This window comes from Polypterus senegalus, chromosome 2 (assembly GCF_016835505.1).
Source record: "Polypterus senegalus isolate Bchr_013 chromosome 2, ASM1683550v1, whole genome shotgun sequence".
In the NCBI taxonomy this organism is placed as follows: Eukaryota; Metazoa; Chordata; class Cladistia; order Polypteriformes; family Polypteridae; genus Polypterus; species Polypterus senegalus.
This window is the reverse complement of record NC_053155.1, coordinates 72,784,319-72,804,098: the sequence shown is the minus strand read 5'-3', so window position 1 is coordinate 72,804,098 and position 19,780 is coordinate 72,784,319. Positions and strand designations below refer to the sequence as shown.

Genomic DNA, 19,780 nt, shown 5'->3' with positions numbered 1-19,780 from the left:
GCAGAATAGTTCTTTACATATTCTGATTCTCAGGAATCTTGAATATAAAATTCCGGTTTTTGTGGAGTGTGTGTAAATGAGGAAGTTTATTTTGTTCTGGTGCTGACTTAGAGATTGTGGTGAAAACCAGTAGAATTGATTGCTTATTGTGCAATAGCTTTCGGTAGTCTGTTGTATTTTTAGAATGCTATGTGAATATTTTCTAAGTTTCTGTAATCTAAGTAATACATTCTGATTAATAACTGCAGTCATCTTGCAGCACTAGGTGAAAAGCTGGAATCCACTGTGGAGAAGGTGTCAATTCATCACTGGATGCACTCAAACACAACTTCACCAGCTAATTTCAAGTCACCAAATCGGCATAAGATGCATCTTTTTTGATGTGGAGGCAAAGCCAAAATAAGTAGACAAAAACCTCCTGTTGACATGTGAAGAAATGTATAGAATGTACAAAGACAATGACCAGATGCAGAATTGGAACTGAGAGCTCTGCATCCATGAACATACATATGCATAGTATTAAAATAAACCCTTCTGAGGGGACAGTAAAGATGAAGACTACAGCAAACAAGATTTCTCTAATTGTTCTATCTAAGTTTTACTTCTGAGCCCACATCCTCAGTTGTCTAAAATAGATCACCTCCTTAACATAAGGAAGTAGATACATGGCATGATTATTTTCTTTTGTTTCAATATTTTAATATTATGATGATGATGTTTCATATACAGTATGTTTTGTGTATGTAATTGCATGGTCCTACCACTTTGTGCTTGTAGATTTCTTGGGTCCTGCCATTTGTGTATTAGGTCTCTAAGATTCTGCATGGTTGCTAAACATGTAGCACAAAAGCAAGAGGTTCAAATGAGTGAGAGAGAAATTAAAAAAGTGAAAGGCTGGCAAATTTATAAATGCAAAAAGGCTATATTTTATCTAATTTAGTAAATATAACAGCTGAAGAGGTAAAATAGAGACTCTTCAACATATTAATAAACTGTGTACCATTAAAATTAATGACCACCAGAGATCAGCACAATTTATTGTCTGTGCATCTGGGGGTTCGGTGACAACTGGGTGACAGTCAACTCGGCAAAAGAGAACTCGGTGAAAAGACAAGTTGACGAAAGACAACTCGGCGAAAAGACAAGTCAGCAAAGAAACAACTTGGCAAAATACAACTCGGCGACATCCTTTACCAGTTAGGTAATAGTTAGGTTTAAAGAGATTTTTTAATTATATTTAAATGACGACGTGATTTAAAGTGTTGAAAATAAAATTATATAATTGACGAATGAACTTTATTCTCCAGATGGAATAAACTCTATCTTACATTATCTTCTTCAACCAAAATTCGGTAATCCTTTATATAAATTGTATTGATTGTAATCGTCTCATAACGTTATTTAGAATACAAAAGGTGACTTGCAAGTACAGCTTAAGGAATATCTTTACTCTCAACGTATTGGGACTCTCATAAAGCAGGTGTTTCTGTGGATTTTCTGGCGCCCTACGTTGTCATGTAAATATCATTAAAAAATCTCTTTGAACCTAACTGGTAAAAGATGTCGATGAATTGTCTTTTCGCCGAATTGTCTGTCACCCAGTTGCCCCTGAATGGCATCGGCTGATCAAGTCTCAGGATGGAAATAAGCAAACCAAAAAGGCTAAAAGTAATAGAAATATGGGTCGAGAAAAGGCTTCCTATGAGGTCAGAAATGCACAGTAATGTCTAATCCTAGTCTAAGATTCCTTTACCTAAATAACAAAGTATATGTGAACATTTATTTAGGTGAACTCAAAGACTGGATGGATTGAAGTTCACTTTGCCATCTTAAACAGTTGTGGCATGATGACACTATATGTAACACCTATGTAACATCACATATCACACGCTCATGACTGCGACAGGCAAGATGTTTTCAAAAGCTCCCAGAAAATGTCATCATCTATTAGAAAGAAAAAAACAAAATGACAACTAATAACACTGCAAATATAACTATAATAACAGCTAAAACACAACAAATAATAAAATGATAAAGCATGAATAATATGAAGGTGGATGTAGATGCTGTGCTCTGTGTGGTTGACATGCAGTCTGATCGGGGGGACTTAAGATATGAACCACTGATTTCAAGTGCCAAAGAAATAGCTTCACCAACAACCTGGTGACTGTCTTTTTCAGGAAAATTGAGTGGACATAAGAATAATGGTTGGGTTCCTTATATTGTTTTAGAAAGGGTGTGTATTATTAAGGGGGCAATATTTGTTGAAGAATGTTGTAGAGAATATAACAGCATTTACATTTAGAAAATATGGAAATACAATTCCTATAGTTCCAAAAAGTGAAGAGAAGAACTGGTAAGAGAATTTCTGGTCTTGAAGATCTACTGTTACCCAGCGAGCCCAAAAATCCCTTAAAATCAACCATTGACAGTCAGGAATCTAATGAGGGAGTTTCTTCTTCAGTAATCTTGGGGAGAACCAGGACTTCTGAAAATAAATAAAAGGAAGAGGAGCTGGGATTTTCTTAAACTAATACTAAATAGAATTCAAAATAACACTTGATAATTTTATTAGCTTTTTTTGTTAAGAGCCTTGATTTGATTTTGATACCTGAAATAGAGGAGAACCAGTCATATCTCTGAATTCTATATGCAAATAATTTTATTGGATTAGCACTGCAAACCTAACTTTGCAACCATGTGTGGTACACCTCAAATTTTGCCCATTGGAGGAGCAAACAATTTAATTCCATTCTAGTTTGAGTATTTAGTTATTCATACTGTGAGCATGCTAATGAAAAATGGATGTCTTACGTCAGTGGGAATGAGCCAAACCACAGTTGTTAAGTAATGGGTATTTCCTTTAACAGCCAAGCAGAAAAATGCATGAAAATCTATACAGTCAGAATTTAATTGTTTATTTTAACGGTGAGTTTCTTTCAGGCATTTTACCAAAGAAAGAAATGAAACCTTCAGCATTTTAAATCGGAATGAATGAACAGAGTGAGGGATTCAAAAATGAAAGGGGCTGGAGAATATATCTAATTGTAAATATATATTTATGAGTTTGCCTCAATGCCAGGAATTCATATAAAAACTGAAATGTAAACACTGCTTGGCTAGGTTTTGCAAAAATGAAGACCTATATGGTGACAGAGAGAACACAAAATGATTTTCCTAATCCCTGCCTCTTATAGCAAATAGCAAAATAGCATTTCCAGAACCTTTTTTTGAGATATGGGTTGCTCAGTATTAGAAAGATCATGCCACACTATGTGATTTTATTTTCAAATCAGGACATATCCATTGCTAATGCCATGAATTCCTGTAGGAATACAGTGTCTGTTTTTTTGTTTTTTTTTAAATCTAGGATGCTTTATCACTTAATATTTAAACCAAAACCATAAACTTTCCAGGAGGCAATAGTTAAGATTAACCATAAGTGAGACAGAACTGAGAGCAAAAAGTGTGAGACTAAGAGAAAGGAACATAATAGAAACTTAAAATGGGTCCGGGTTATGATGCAGTCTCACACATGAAAATTATGTGTACTGATTTGAAAAGTTAAAATAGAGGAAGGATTTTAAAGTTTAAAGTACTTGCATATTCTTCTTTTCTGCCCTCACATAGCTGTACTCATGCACAAATAAATCATTCCAATATCATTCTTTTGAATATGAAATAAATCATGAGAATACAAGCATATAAAAGGGGGTCCCTCTGAGGTCCTTCAGGCACTAAGAGCCCAGTTTATGGACTTGCCTGGTAAGGGATTTTAAGCTCTGGTCTTGTTGTCTGCCATTTCTTCTGGTGTTTCACTTGCTGTGAACCACCAGGTGGCACTGTCCTCATCACTCACTGCACTAAACAAGAAAAACCCAAAAGGTACCCCCAGGGTTAAAACTTTGAATTCCAAAGTAGTCTGTGGTCTCTTCCTAATAAAGTGGGATATGTGTGCAAAATTAGGGTGTGGAGCAAACACACACACACACACACACACACACACACACACACACACACATTGAGCTTCATATATTATACAGTATGTAAAAAGGGTGCCTGGCCTGCCTGAAGAGACTGCACAGGAGAACTCATATCCTTATCAAACAGCTAAGGACTTTTGATAAAGCAACTGTGGCTTTGAGAAAGTTGAACTGCGCTAAAAGGTGTGCTTAGGTACAAAGTCACGGAGCACCAGAAATACCTAGACCTCAAGGTTCACGATGACTAAAACCTTTAAAAGACACTCAGTCACATTTTGACTCGCTTGTGCTGTATTTTTGTTTTTCTCATGAGGAAAACACATACTTCTAAGAATTTACGGACTACTCAGATGAGCTCAAAGTTATCTGTTGTAAAGAGCTTCTGTCACGCTGCTGTGTGGCCTAGACTCTACTATCCATTTTCACTCTTTTGGATGTGAACAAAGTGTCAAATTACAAAAATACTAAAGGGGGGGGGTCATCTGAAGCCCTCCAAGTACTAAAGAACACAGTTTACCAACTATACAGTATATTCAAATGAATAAATAACTTTTATTTGAGAGGCCTAACAGTTAGGGCTGCTACCTCAAACCTCTGTCTCTGGAGGTTACACATTATCATCTTGTTTTCCCTGGCTACCCCCATTTCCCTCTTATATAACCAAGGTGTGCTGTTAGTTTGACATTAAATTGACTTGTTGACAGGCTCTGTGATGGATGGTTGCCCTTTCTAAGTTTTCTTTTTTTCCTGCCTAACATCCATTGTTTTCATCATAGGCTTCAGCTGCCCTTTACCCTTTTGTTGTGAAAACGGGTTAATTAAATGGAAGAATGAATACTGACAGTACTTATTAATCTTTAATTTCTTTCCACATAACTTTATTATGGTTTCTATGTAGAAATGAAAACTGAATATATCCTATTAATAAAACAATGATAAACATTGCACATTTCTAGGAGGTTGGCAGAGGTTCTGTCACTCTGATGCTTGCATGTTGTCCCTGTGTTTTCCTGGGATTTCCTCTGAATGCTCTGGTTATCCTACAATGTCCCTAAGACATACATGCATGCTAGTGCAGATTCTTATGAGTAACAGTGCTTAATAGATAGTCAATAGGGTAAGGAACACTTCACTTGGATGAGTACAACACTTTAACTGAGATAATCATGCCTCAAATTAGACCAGAATGGCAGAACAACCCAACTGAAAACAGGCAAGACAAGAAAGCACTTCACCTCAATCAGGTATACAGGTAGTTGCAAATGTAAACATCTGAACAATCTGGACAAGAACAGGCCGTTCCGTCTGACAAAGCTCACCAGTCCCATCCAATTAATTCTTCCAAAATAACATCTTCTTGTTTTTCATTTTCAAATAATGAAATTAGAAAAAGTCAGGCCGCTATGCAATGTATCTGTAACACAAAGTACATTTCTAATTATAATTAAAATAATAAATGACATCCTAAATGGCTGGATGTTAATATGTATGCCTTGCAATGGACTGTCAGGTTTATGCCCAGTAGTTCTGGGCCAGGCTCAGACAGTAGGACAATGAAATTGATTAAGTGAGGCTGAAAATGGATGATTACATTAACATAGCATAACAAATACATTTTTGATTAATTAGCAAAATCAGCAGTGAAGCGGTCAAATTCTCATCAGATGCAATGCACATTGTATGTTTATTGTGAAAAGCATTCAGGGTTTTCATTGTATCAAATCCCAGACACTGTGAACTGGTATGAAAAGGTAAGAGTTATTAAAAATGAATGATCTACTGTACATTTTAATTTGCGCACAACAAAGGTATTCTTCATTATTGATTAAATTAGTTGTTCAGTTCAAATAGCTGCTGGCTATTCTGCTATTAGTTCCTTAAGTCGTCTTACAAAAAAAAGCACAACTTTTTTAGCTTCTGTGAGAAACTTCATAAAAATCACAGCGGGTAGGGTATTAATGCCCAGCCCGCAGTTATTTCATTATTAGTTGTGCAAATCAAACGTACATCTTATAATCACAGTAGAACACACTCGCATTGTGCGCCCCCCGCCGAGGCCTGTCCTCTGCTGCCTTGATGCCCGTTATGATCCTGGCAGCACCCGCACAAACAGCCATAAATGGCCAAAAACCAGAGAGGTCACATATGACAATATTTAAAGAATAAAGATTAGGCAAATCATTTTAAAGCCTTATTAACATTAAAGACAATAGCTTAAACTAATATATTGGATTAAGCTATAGAGTTTTTTTTTTTTTTTGAAAATCGTAGGTTTAAAAAGTACATTCATTAAACAAAGTATACGCAGTAATCACCGAGCTTGGCTTTTTTAAAATTGCAATTCATTCCGGCTTGGCTCATCTGATGGCTGGATATACCATCAGTTAAATGTCTCTTGATACACTTTAATCATTACAGGTATCCTTTATTTTTCTTTTCTTCAGGCGGTTGTAGGGGGCGGGCAGGGTTCTGTGTGCACAGGATTGCTCAATAGTTCTCGGGAGAGGCTCCAAAGTCTGACAAGGAAATTGCAAAAGCGGAGTTGACTCGAAAGCTTTCTGGGCGGCAGCTGCCAGGGTAGCCGATGAAAGGCAGCCTGTAGCCGTGAGTACAACTTAAAACTTACTTTTTAAGGTTTTAGTCGAAGCAGCTGGATTTTTCGATTTCCATTCCAGTTGTTTATGGGGTTGGGAGACAAGTGTGATAAGTAAAGCGCTGGGAAAGGGAAACGTCAGAAAGGTACAGGAGCCGCGCTTCACGTCCAGTACAACCCTGGTCTTTATCGTGAATGCTCCCTGTGGCTCTTCGGAGAAAAATGCATATCTGTTTCAACATGTATCTTTTATACTGACCGTGAGTTGTTAAGAACGGTTGCAGACAGTACCGGGGCTCAGTTAGAACGACTGCGGTGGTTATCTTGGCTAACGCCAGGTCTCCGAGCCCGCTTGGTTTTGTTTCGCTCGAGATGCGAATTGCATTGGTCAATAACGTATGCTTGAAATGAATTAATTCTCTTCAAATGGTTGTTTATGTTTTACCGAGATCGTGTCTGCATCGTGAACAGCAGTAACCACTAAAGTTTACACGTGGATAGAGGAGTATATCCTGTTTTTGTATTTTTTTTTTCATTGGTGATTTGTGCAACAGAAAGAAGTTGCATCGGGATGCTTGTCATTTTACAGAGATGTCGTATTTCACTGTACTTGTTCCAGTACCTTTGACTCACTCGCCTAAAGTGTCTTGAGTAGTTAAAACTACGGGTGAATATATATATATATATATATATATATATATATATATATATATATATATATATATATATATTTAAGCAAATAGCTGTATATATATGTTACTTTTCCAGACGTAAACTGAGCAGCCTAGTGGCACAGCAATTAGAGGTACCACCTCACAGCTCCAGAGTTTCGGCCACAGAGTCTGTTTTGTTGGGAGTTTTACAAATTTTCCCAGTCTCGGAATGGATTTTTCTCTAGGCACTCCAGTTTTCCATCCACATCCCTAACAGATTTTTTTTTTTTCTGATTGGAGAATCCTATCGCGACAAAATTAAATTAATACAGAAATGCACAAATGCAGGTGGTGACTAAGGCTTTGGACCTTCAACCAAGAGGTTGTGGGTTCAAGTCCCACCACTAACACTGTGTGACCCAGAGCAAGTTACTTCACCCATCTTTGCTCTAATTGGGGGAAAAAACTGAAGAAATGTAACCAACTGTATCTCAATTGTTGTAAGTTGCTTTGGATAAAAGCGTCAGCCAAGTAGATAAATACATATGTTGAGAAATGGGACAATAAATAAAAAACAAAGTGCTATGTGAGCATTAATAATCCATCCATCCATCCATCCATTTTCTAACCCGCTGAATCCGAATACAGGGTCACGGGGGTCTGCTGGAGCCAATCCCAGCCAACAAGGCAGGAACCAATCCTGGGCAGGGTGCCAACCCACCGCAGGACACACACAAACACACCAAGCACACACTAGGGCCAATTTAGAGTCGCCAATCCACCTAACCTGCATGTCTGAGGATTGTGGGAGGAAACCCACGCAGACACGGGGAGAACATGCAAACTCCACGCAGGGAGGACCCGGGAAGCGAACCCGGGTCTCCTAACTGCGAGGCAGCAGCGCTACCACTGCGCCACCGTGCCGCCCAACAGCATTAATAATACATTGTTTAATAAAAAGTCCTTTGTTGCTTATTTCTTTCTGTATTTCTTTAATTGTTTCCTTATTTGTTTATTTCAGTGGCAGTACAACATGAATGAAATGAAGACTGTCTGTTTCACCTGTCAAAATTCAGAGGGTGGGCTGTAGGAAGTATTGTGTTTTGCTTGGTGAATCATTGACAGAGTGAATGTAAATTTTAGGCTTTCAGATTTGCAGTGGACACTTCAGATGTAGAGTCCTAATGATGAATTCAGAGCTTCTTGAATTACATTAGCCCCTTTGCACAGTAATTCTGTTGTTTCTCATATCTGCCTTTAGGGTATGTGCGGCTCACCAACAGTTCACCAATCAAAAGTCAGTACTTTGGTAGCACTCATCCTCTCAACAGTTGAAAGTGGTAGCTTTGACAGGTAAAAATGGTAGCTTTTATTTCATTCTGTATTTTTGGTTGTGTTCACTGCCACTGAAGTAAATAAATAAATAAACAAAGGAATAAGAAAAGCATATTTCAAGAAACTTTTAATTAGTTATGCTCACACATCACTGTATTTTTGTTTATGTATTGTCACATTTTGCAATACATTTATTTACTTGCATATTTGTTTATGTCCAAAAATATTCCTCCATTGGCTGCAATGCTGCTATAATAGGCATTGTCTCAAGCAACACTTATTTGAGATAAATAAGTTGTAAATTATTGAATGTAAATCTCCATTGTTTCTTGTAATTCATGCCATTTTTCTCAGCTTGTAATTCTCATTACAGTGTGAGCACAGGAGCCGTGTAGCATTTAATGTAATTGTATCCAATAATAAGTTCAGCTTTAAAAGTCTAATCTTTCTACAGCAAAGATTAGCGCACAGTATCTGTATTTTAGTGAACATGGTTTGGCATCCCTCATAAATACAGTGCCTTCACTTTTTCACACTTTACTATGTTGCAGCCTTATGCCGAAATCATTTAAATTAATCCCTCCTCATCAACGAACACTCAGTTACCCCGGAATGATAAAAGTAAAAACACAATTTCAGAAATGTTTCACAAGTTTTAAAAATAAATGACAGAAATGTCATATCAGATCGGCAGAAGTATTCAGACCCATTACTCTGTATTTCGCTGAAACCATTTTGGCAGTGATGAGAGCCAGGAGTCTTCTTGGGTTTGATGCAAAAAGCTTTGAAGCCCCTGATTTGGGGTTTTCTGCCATTCTTCTTCTCTGCAGATTCTTCCAGACAGGTTGGATGTAGACTGTGAGTGGAGAGCTACTTTCAGGTTTCTCTGGAGATGTTTGACTGGTTTCAAGTCTGGAATTTTGAAGGACACATCAAGGATTTTCCCAGAGCTGTCCATAAACCAAACCAGTCTTATTTCTGCTTTGAGCTTAGGGTGATTGTCCTAATGGAAGCTGAACCTTCAGCCCATTCTGAGGTCCAGAGCACAATGAAGCAAGTTTTCATTAAAGATATCTCAGCACTTTGGTCCTTTCAGCTTTCTGTCAATGCTGTCTAGTCTCCCAGAACAGAACCCCACAACATGATGCTGCATTATTGAAATGGTAAAATGTAACTCAGAGGATGAACAGGGCGTAGATTCCTCCAGACATGGTACTAATCTTGGTTTCCTTAAATCAGACAATCCCGTTTCTCACAATCTGGAACTCTTAAGATATTTTTGCAAACTCCAAACAGGCTTCCATGTATCTTTTACTGCCTGGCCATTCTCTCGTAAAGCCCAGATCAGTGGTCTGTTGCACCGATGGTAGTCCTTCTGGAAATTTTCTCTTGTCTCCATACAATTTCTCTGGAGCTCAGCAAAGTGACCATTAGGTTTTTAGTCACCTCTGCCTGCTTGGCCAGCTCTAAAAATAGTTGTGGTTTTTCCATACTTCCTTCATTTAAGAATTATAAAAGCAACAGTGATTGCTCTTAGGAAGCCTTCAATGCTGCAATAATTTTTGCCAGTCTTCCCCAGATCTGTGCCTTGACACAATCCTGTCTCTAAACTCTGCAGGCAATTTGTATTTGACCTTATGGCCCGGTTTTTCGTCTTATTGACATTGTCAGCTGTGGGACCTTCTATAGACAGCTGGGTGCCTTTTCTAATTATGCCCACCCAGTTGAACTGAGTGCAGGTGGCCTCCAAGCAAGGTGTAGAAACATCTCAATGATAACCAATAGAATGGGATGCACCCGAGTCACATTTCATGTGTCATGGCAAAGTGTCTGAATACTTGTGTCATTGTGGTATTTCAGTTTTTTATGTTTAATAAATTAGCAAAAAAGTCTAAAATCCTGTTTTTGTTTTGGGATTCTGGGGTATGGAGTGATGGTTGATGTGGGAAAAAAATGAATTTAAATGGTTTTATCACAAGGCAGCAGCATAACAAAATATGAAAAAAAGTGAAGGGATTTGAACATTTCTGAATCCACTGTAAATATGATGCTCTTCTCTAAACCTCTGTAAGTGTGTACAATTTTAATTCAATTTATATATAAACTCCATTGGTGGATTTGCTTATCTTCTATCCATCCATCCATTATCCAACCCGCTACATCCTAACTACAGGGTCATGGGGGTCTGCTGGAGCCAATCCCAGCCAACACAGGGCGCAAGGCAGGAAACAAAGCCCGGGCAGTACGCCAGCCCACCGCAGTCTGCTTAACTTCAACAAGTGAAAAAGGAAGCCTCAATAAAAAAAAACAAAACAAAACTGTTCAATACAATTGTTCTGGAGGTGTAGGCAAAGAGCATTATTTACTACACATAGATTATCTTTAGTTAATTTTATTCTGAAAATTTTTAATCTGTTTATGCTGTAAAGTATACATATAGTACACACATAGGTTCAATCATAAACAAATGTGGCATTTCAGGTCATTAACAGTGATAGCTAATTCAGTTACTAAAAGTAAATGTTGAAATCAGAGTACCAAAAATATTTATATTTAGCCATCTTTCTGCACTAAATCCCAGCTGGGGTTGTGGAACTCTGTACCACCGGGACACAGAACAAAACGCAAAAACACAAGTAAGTTTAGTGTTTCTAGTCAGTATATGTGCAGGTTTACAGCCTGTGGGAGGAAATTCACAAACAAAGACAGAAGATGCAAAGTTCGCATGCTGTAGAAGGCTTAATATCATAGTCTACATTTCAAGCTAGGTTTGAAATGCTGTGAAGAAGCAACACTTTCCACACCATTGCAGTGGTTAGCACTGCTGACATGCTGCCCAAGCAAGGTGTATTCAAGCTTGGTTGCGGTTTGTGTAGTTCCTGAACATTTTCCGTGTAGTTCTTATGGGTTTTCTGTCGATGCTCTCTTTAGTGCACAGACACAGAGGTTCAGTTTAATTAGTGATTCTGAATTTGGTCAGCTTGAGTAGGTAAGGGTGTGTGCAGAACTGTGCCCTGGGGCAGATTGGCATTTAGTCCATGCTGGGACTCCAGTCTAGTCCTTCCTGTTGTAACCCTATAATTGAACAAGCAGGTTCATGAAATGAAAGAAGCCAACCTTATATTGACATTTGGTGAAGCTTGGAGTGACCACCTAATATTAGACCTGACAAGAATACTGTCTTGTTTAGCTTGTGGAAATGGTACTGAAACCCTTTGCAGTTTGCATGAAGCAAACAAATACAACAGGTATGTTTTTATTCTGTTTTAACGTATTGTGACAATATATACTGTTTATTTTAAGATTAGATTAGATAAACTTTATTAATTCCAAGGGCTGTATATAAAATACTGTGCTGTATGTTGTAAGCATCAATGAAGTTCAATCAAAATTCAACAAATCACTATGGTCTAAGTATTAAATAAATAAGCTTTGCACTTATATTCATATACTCATTATGAAATGTTATTTCATATTCAATACTCTGTCTACCTGTAGTTATTTTTAATTTTTTTAACTGCTTGATTTTCCTTTTTCATTTTTTCTTCCATGAGTATGCATATCAGTCTGTGAAAAAAGTGTTTCTTGGGCTCTTCCAGGAAAAATACACAGAGAGGTCTTTGTTTCCAGAAATTTCTATAAAAAAAGTGAGCGAAGTTGCATCATGAAAGTAAAAATAAGTTTTAAATAGTGTTATCAGACCCTAGCACTGGTAATTCCCACCACCACTCAACTTCAGAGTTATGCATTTGTTAAGCAAATGCTTCTTTCTGGACAAATATATAATCCATCCAACCCTTCTGTGATGCCAGGTTTTCCATTACCATACCACCATAAGACTGGAGCAGGCCAAGTGTGGTAAATCTGTCCATCACAGACTATACAGTTGCACACTTTCCTTCCTTTTAACTCGAAAAGCTGGTTGACATGTCTTTCCACCAACTGAAGTAAGCCCTTGTAGGTTCAAACTTACTGTATAATCAGCATTGAGAAGAATGTGAAATAGTTCATGCACATAAACTAATGTGATCTTAATGACAGAGGAGAAACACACTTTTAGATAAGGGACTCTTTAACTAGTCGTCACAATGAGGCTATGAGCATTCTAGGTAAAGAAAACTGCAGGTGAAATCACAAAACACATTCAGCTTTAATGTTTAGAAGTATCTTGAGGGAGCCTGTTCAGCCTGATTAACTAGCCCAAGTATATCTGCATGTGAATAGTATAAACCTATCCTGGGCTACAGTGCAGCTTCATTAGCAAAAGAAAAGACAAATGCAACTGTCAAAGTCAACGGTTGTACTCTGCACAAATGATAAAACTGTTAAAAGAAGGTAGCTGATGTTACCATTTAGAATGTTGGCTGTGAAATCTTTACATTTTAAGAACTACCCAGTAAGATAAGAAGTGTATAGGCAGTTCAGGTTCTATTAGCCTCTGGGTATTTTTATAGTGTCATTGTCTATGTTGAATTTTGATCTAAATTGACATGAAGCTTAAGATTTTTAAAGCTCGTCTTCAGAATATTTTCATTGGCTATAATTCTTTGTTTTTCAAAGTTAGTATGTCTCTTTAATATGTAATTCATCTTTACCAGCATGCATTATGACTGAAAAGAGGGCCTACTGTGACCTCCTCCACTCTATATGCTATCCACGACTATTGTAACAGTAGTATATCTATTCATTATCCAACCCGCTATATCCTAACTACAGGGTCATGGGGGTCTGCTGGAGCCAATCCCAACCAACACAGGGCGTAAGGCAGGTAACAAACCTCAGGCAGGACGCCAGCCCACTACAGGGCGCACACACATGCACACACACCCACACACCAAGCACACACTAGGGACAAGTTAGAATCGCCAATCCACCTAAACTGCATGTTTTTGGACTGTGGGAGGAAACCAGAGTACCCGGAGGAAACCCACGCAGACACGGGAGAACATGCAAATTCCACACAAGGAGGAACCTGGGTCTCCAAACTTCGAGGCAGCAGCCCTACCACTGTGCCAGCATGCTGCCCAACAGTAGTATAGCCACAGAAAATATGTTACCACTGTAGATAGCATTTTAACAGTGTTTAATTACATCCTCTGATAACTAAGGGTGCCCTCTTGAGCAATCTACATACTGTACCCGAAAAGGCATCATGTGAGTCCAAATGATGAACAAAATATGGTATATATTATAGAGTTATACATATACAGAAGGTCTGAATGTAAGGCTTCATTCTAACAAGAGAATAATACTGTGACACCGTATGGCATAATGGAAAGAATGACAGTTTAATTTTGTTTTCAGACAAGTGGTGCTTTGTTTTACCAGCAGAAGTGAACAGGCAAGCCAAGCGGGTAAAGCATTGATGGTAGAATTGGCAGGCAATTAACCATATGCGGATAAGCGATCTGGCATGCCTTCTCTCTTTAGGGACTAAGCATGATACGTGAAGTCAGTATTTGCATTACCGGAGATTAAAGAGCTGTGTAAACTCAATTTGGTCAGTGCTGAAACAGAGATGGAGTGAGAGACTGTGACCTTCAGAGGATGAAATTGCAGTTTAAAAGAGAAATGGACAAGATTAATAGATGGGGTGTGAAAATGAAAGGAAAGGAGATGGAATGAAGGAAAATGACACTGGCCAGGATGTGGTCTCCTTGGCAGTGATTGAGTCTGAGTAGGGAGTAGGGTTGAACGTGTCCTGGTGCAGCAAGAGGCAGGAGAGACATTTTCAAACTGACATCCGTTCTGCAGACACCAAGGTGAGGAGGAAGAACAGTTCGATGGCCACGTTCATGGATGATGAGCATACTTGTTGATTGAGAGCGGGTTGGACACATCGGTTGTAAATGGAGGGATTAAAGGCATGTGCAAGTAAGTGGTGCATAATGACAGAGTTGATAGAGCGAACACAGAATGGCTGTTAAACTTTTTTAGTTAAAGTTGATGGATGGAATTATTGGAAACACTTTCTTCGATTGCAACTCTACAAATGTGACTGATAACCTTTTGACTGTTTTTATTTTATTGATCTATTTATTCTCTATATTATATGCACTGTTTAATGACTTATTCATTCAAAACAAGTTTTTCAGCACAGTTGATACTTCTATTAAAATAAATGTGCACTTTGCACACTGTGAACTGGATTTTCATGTCTCCCACTTGCTGCTGGCACATCCTCGGTATATAATCTTCTAGGGCAAGAGTTCCCAAAGTGGTCGATATTGACCCCCTGGGGTCGATTTGAACTTTGTAGGGGTCGACAGCAAAAATAGACCCCTTACTACTGCTATTTGTTTGTTGCTTCAAAATATCTATGATTCCAATAGTTACCTAAATTAAGAAGTAAAGTAATTCAAAAAACACTTTTGATAAAAACACATTACATACCAAACTTGCAAATGAAAAGGTAAAATGTGTCATTAAAAGAGTCACACGTAGGAATGCATGAAATACACGCAGCATAAACGTGTCTGTGTATTGTCTTATTGAATGTATCAAAGCAAGTGCAGACATGAAAAACCGTTGCATGTGACTAGGGGGTCGACGGTTTTAAAAGTTTTTGGTAAAGGGGTCTGCGGCCGAAAAAAGTTTGGGAACTCCTGTTCTAGGGGGTCTACTTGTCATCTGAGTGTTGGGTGCATCCTGGCATGGACAAATACAAAATAAAAAATGTTACGGTCACTCCATGCCTAAATGGCATTCTACTGCATTCAGTAGAAGTAGTAGTACATTACAGTAGGTGGCTGAACTGCCTTTCTAAAACAACACTATTAAGTGTTCCTACCTCAAAACCCCTTCTTTATTAGCCAATGTCCTGCTTATGTCCTGCCTCATGAGCCTTTGTCTCTACTCTGCTCAATTCCCAAATCCAAGCTTTTCTTACAGGGGATAGGGAGGCCTAACAGGTCAGGACCCAAGAGTACTTCAACTCCCATTTTGGCAGGAAGTATTTCATCATTCTTTTGCAGAAGCTACTGTCAACTAGCAGGTGGGAGAGTACAGCTATACCCAGCTATAATTCCCATACTGATTGCAAAGGGGGTAGAGGTTGTAATTTATATTTGGAATCGGGAGATATACTGGAATTGAAGTAAGCAAACTAAAACATATCTGGGAGAACAGGAATCTACTGTAATAAACTAGGACATAAGACAGAAATTGTAGTAATTGAATGTAGCAAGAGGGTCAACAACCAGAATATTTCACGTAACAGGACCAAAAAGTGAGAGTCATAAATTGTAGTTAGGGACAGAAGAGAATTTAGAACCTATGGGACCTTTAAAATACGCAATCAAACAGAATGCTGTCTTTTAAGTTGAATCCATACATTTGAACAGAAAGCAAGTATACAACACTGATATTCAAACCCTTCTGGTAATGACATCATGTAATGCACGCTCCTTGTCATCCAGCCTAGCAAATGTCTGGAAATTAAGACCAAACAGAGGTCAAACAATGGCAGTACCCATAATGAAAGCAAAATGGTACAATAGGAGAATGTATTTTGTTTTATTTTGAATGTAACAGCTGGATTCCTTGACATCCAAAACTCCCAAAATAATGAACCACTAATTTCCAAAGACCAAGGAAAAACTATAAAAAGTGATAAACATAAGCCACATTATGACATTTCCATTATTTGGGCATCCTGCTCGAGTAATGTTAATCTTGGCATCCTGTCTGAATGTCTATTGTATGGTATGTCTTACTAATTCATTATTTGACAGAAAAACTCAATACTGTATAGTTAAATAAAATCTATGTATATCTTATATATAAACATCTACACAGATCTACACATCTGAAGTGAGAGGTGGAGTTGGGGTAAGGGATCCATCTCCGAGGATACACAAGCGAGGCCAGCATGTCAGCAAAACAAAACCTCTGAAGAAAAAGTCACTCGGTTAGCTGCTAATACAGAAGCGAGGCGAGGACATTGGCAAAATGGTATCCCTTTTACTTTTCCTCCTGCTGCTAATACACAAGCGAGGCGAGCATGTCTGCAAAACGAAACCTCCGTAGAAAGACAGTTGCTTAGCCACTAATGCACAAACGATGCGAGCATGTCCGCAAAACAAAACCTCCTAGGAGAGAGATGCCCAGGGTAGTTTGTTTCAATTATCTGACATCTTTACATTTTAATTCTTTTTCTAAACGATTTTAATAGTATCTAGGACCCCATGCTTTTTACATCATGGGCTTACACAGCTAGGATATACAGTATATATATTTCTGGCACATACAGATTATCAAGACTCACGGAGACCCTATACTTTGTGTTTTTTTAATATCTGTCTGAAAAGTAACATTGTTCAGCATGACTGGTTTGGTGGTGGGTTAGTGATGGTTTGGGGAGTCATATCCATGGAAGGACGCAAAGACCTCTACAGGCTAGATAACGGCACCTTGACTGCCATTAGGTATTCGGGATGAAATCCTTGGATCCATTGCCTGACCATATGCTGGTACAGTGGGTCCTTGGGTCCTCCTGGAGCACGACAATGCCCGGCCTCATGTGGCAAGAGTATGCAGGCAGTTCCTGGAGGATGAAGGAATTGATACCATTGAATGGCCCCCATGCTCACCTGACCTAAATCCAATAAAACACCTCTGGGACATTATGTTTCAGTCTATTCGACGCTGCCAGGTTGGACCTCAGACTGTCTAGGAGCTCAATGATGCCCTGGTCCAGATATGGGAGGAGATTCCCCAGGATGCCTTCTGCCCTGATGTTGTCAGGCATGCATACAAGCACGTGGGGTCCATACAAACTGCTGAGTATGATTTGGAGTTGCTGCAATGAAATTTCGGTAAAATGCCTGCCGCATCATTTTTTCACGTTGATTTTCAGGGTGTCTTTGAATTCAGCCCTCTGTAGGTTGATAATTTTCATTTCCATCAAACAATGTGGCATCCTTTTGTTCCTAACACATTACCCAGTTCATATCACTATAGATATCCAGCATGGTTGAGTGCAGTGGTGTCCTACATAATCCAAAGGAAATTGGAAACTGGAAGACACTCTAATAGGAAGAAATCTGGCAAATCCAAAGTAACAACCCGTGAAGAAGACAATTTTCTTAGGGTCACCAGCTTGTGTGACAGGCACCTCACAGCACAGCAGCTTCAAGCATAGCTTAACAGGTCTCATTTTCATAGTCTTTATGAAACACCCTCATTCAACCTAATTGTATATTATGATCTCGTTGGTAAAAAAAAAGACACATAGCAAATTAATACAACTGAGTTTGAACTAATTTGTGGTGATCAGAAAACTGGTAGATTCCCAATGCATGTGAGTAACAGTCATCATTCTCTGCCGGTCACAACTGACTTCTTTTATTACAGACAGTGTATTTTACAAGATTTGTATAAGCATATGACTCCGACAGCTGCATGTCTGAACATGTACCGTTTCCTTATAAAACAGGCTGTTTTGTTTAAAACGGTTTTGAAGCTCTACTCTACTACTACTCTACTACTACTACTCTAGTTTCTTTAGTTTGTGATTGACACCATCTAATGTTTATTTTATAATGTAGAGTAGAACCAAATAGTCACTTTTGAAATCTTTTGCAGTGCAATTGTAGTGTCCCTGCCTCACAGTAAGGAGGCCAGAGTTCGAATCCTGGGTCCACCTTGTGTAGAATTTTTGCATGTTTGCCCCATGTCTATGTGGGTTTCCTCTTGATGCTCCAGTTTCTTCCCACAGTCCAAAGATACGCAAGTTAGGTGGATTAGTGATGCTAAAATCTTTGTCCTGTGATGGACTTGTGTGGTGTCCAGGGACTGTTCCTGCCTTGCTCCTTATGCTTGCTGAAATGGCTTCAGCTTCCTCGCGACCCTGCTCAGGATTAAGTGAGTTTCAAAAATGGACGGATGGATGGAAATCTTACATGTAATACTATTTCGATTGGAGTCCTTTAAGGGTCTTAGAACCATTTACTGAATCACTGTAAAAGCAGGATATAGCAGATAAAAATAGTTTATTGGGTAAACTCTTTAAATCAATAAGTAATTAAATCCATCCAACTAGTTATCCCTCAGTATTTTTAATCCACTTTTTCTAGCACAGATTTGAGTACAATCTGAGCCTGTGGTGTACTGGCACCATTTGTCACAAAGAGGGGATTTAAACAGAACAGAACACCAATTTATTATATGGAGGTCATATTTATATATAAACCCTTAGTCATTCATCGACCGTTACAAAAGCACAGCATGCAACATTAAATACTTACCTCTCCCCTAATTCCATTCAGCCACAATAGCTTCTAAAATCTTGCAACATACACTAAAACAGGATAATATTGAAGAGCAAAGGTGGCCAGATGCTATAGAAAAAGAGTCCTGTTCAACCCTTTAATGATTATTGATCACACGTTAGTATGTTTAGTGGGAGGAATCATATAATCACATTCTCTCTGCTGGATGGAGAGAAAGAGGATTTGTTTAGTGGATCTTAAGAAGCTTTACATTTTCAAAGGCTTTGGTTTGATGAGAATCTTTATAATACTAACCTGAAGAATCTGACATTGGCAATTTTGCCTTTAAAGCTGTTTTAATATTTATGTAAGCAGTTAATCTAGTGTAGCAAGCTGCTTCAACTCTTCCAAACTAAAGATTTTTTACACTCTGTTCTTATTATGCCAGATTTAATTATGAATTTCATCAGAGAACTGCCATAGACACCTATTTGTGTAATCACCGGCTGTCAGCTACTAATCTTGTATAGCTTTAATTGTCATTGTGTTTTTGATGCTTGATTTATCAACAAATTCATCCATTTTGCTTTTTCGTTCCAGCTTTTGTTTTTCCTTTTATGGAATTCTTACCCTATTTTGTTGCAGACTTTTTTGTTTTTCCCCAATTTTGCAATTGTCTGTGTGTGGAAGGTTTTAAATGCTAACAGCTGTATTTTCTTTTCCCAGCAATAGTAAACTGGCTACATAAATCAGAGTATGGATGCGACTATAATAACTTAGCACTTGCTGAAGAGAAAAACTTTCACTGCCCAGTCCCAGTTTTATTTTGCTTATCTGATTGTTTATCTGAGTCTATTCATCTCATGCAATTTCTAAATATTATTTTACTGCTCAAAAATTGCTCTTAAACAGCATTCACAGATACTAGAAATACATAAAATAATAATACTTAAAGTAACAGGGAAGCTGGATCAAGGTTTATTTGTGTAGTGCAGTTTAGAGAAA

General features: G+C 38.2%; 1 protein-coding gene across 1 annotated transcript in view; it reads left to right on the top strand.

Moving 5' to 3' along the window:
• Nucleotides 1–6,477: 6,477 nt before the first annotated feature.
• The window catches only part of LOC120523030 (interleukin-1 receptor type 1-like), a 91,670-nt gene continuing 78,367 nt past the window's right edge, over nt 6,478–19,780 (top strand). Inside the window, exon 1 of the mRNA XM_039743957.1 lies at nt 6,478–6,587. The gene's annotated coding sequence lies outside the window, so the exon portion shown is untranslated. The remainder of the gene's footprint in view (nt 6,588–19,780) is intronic.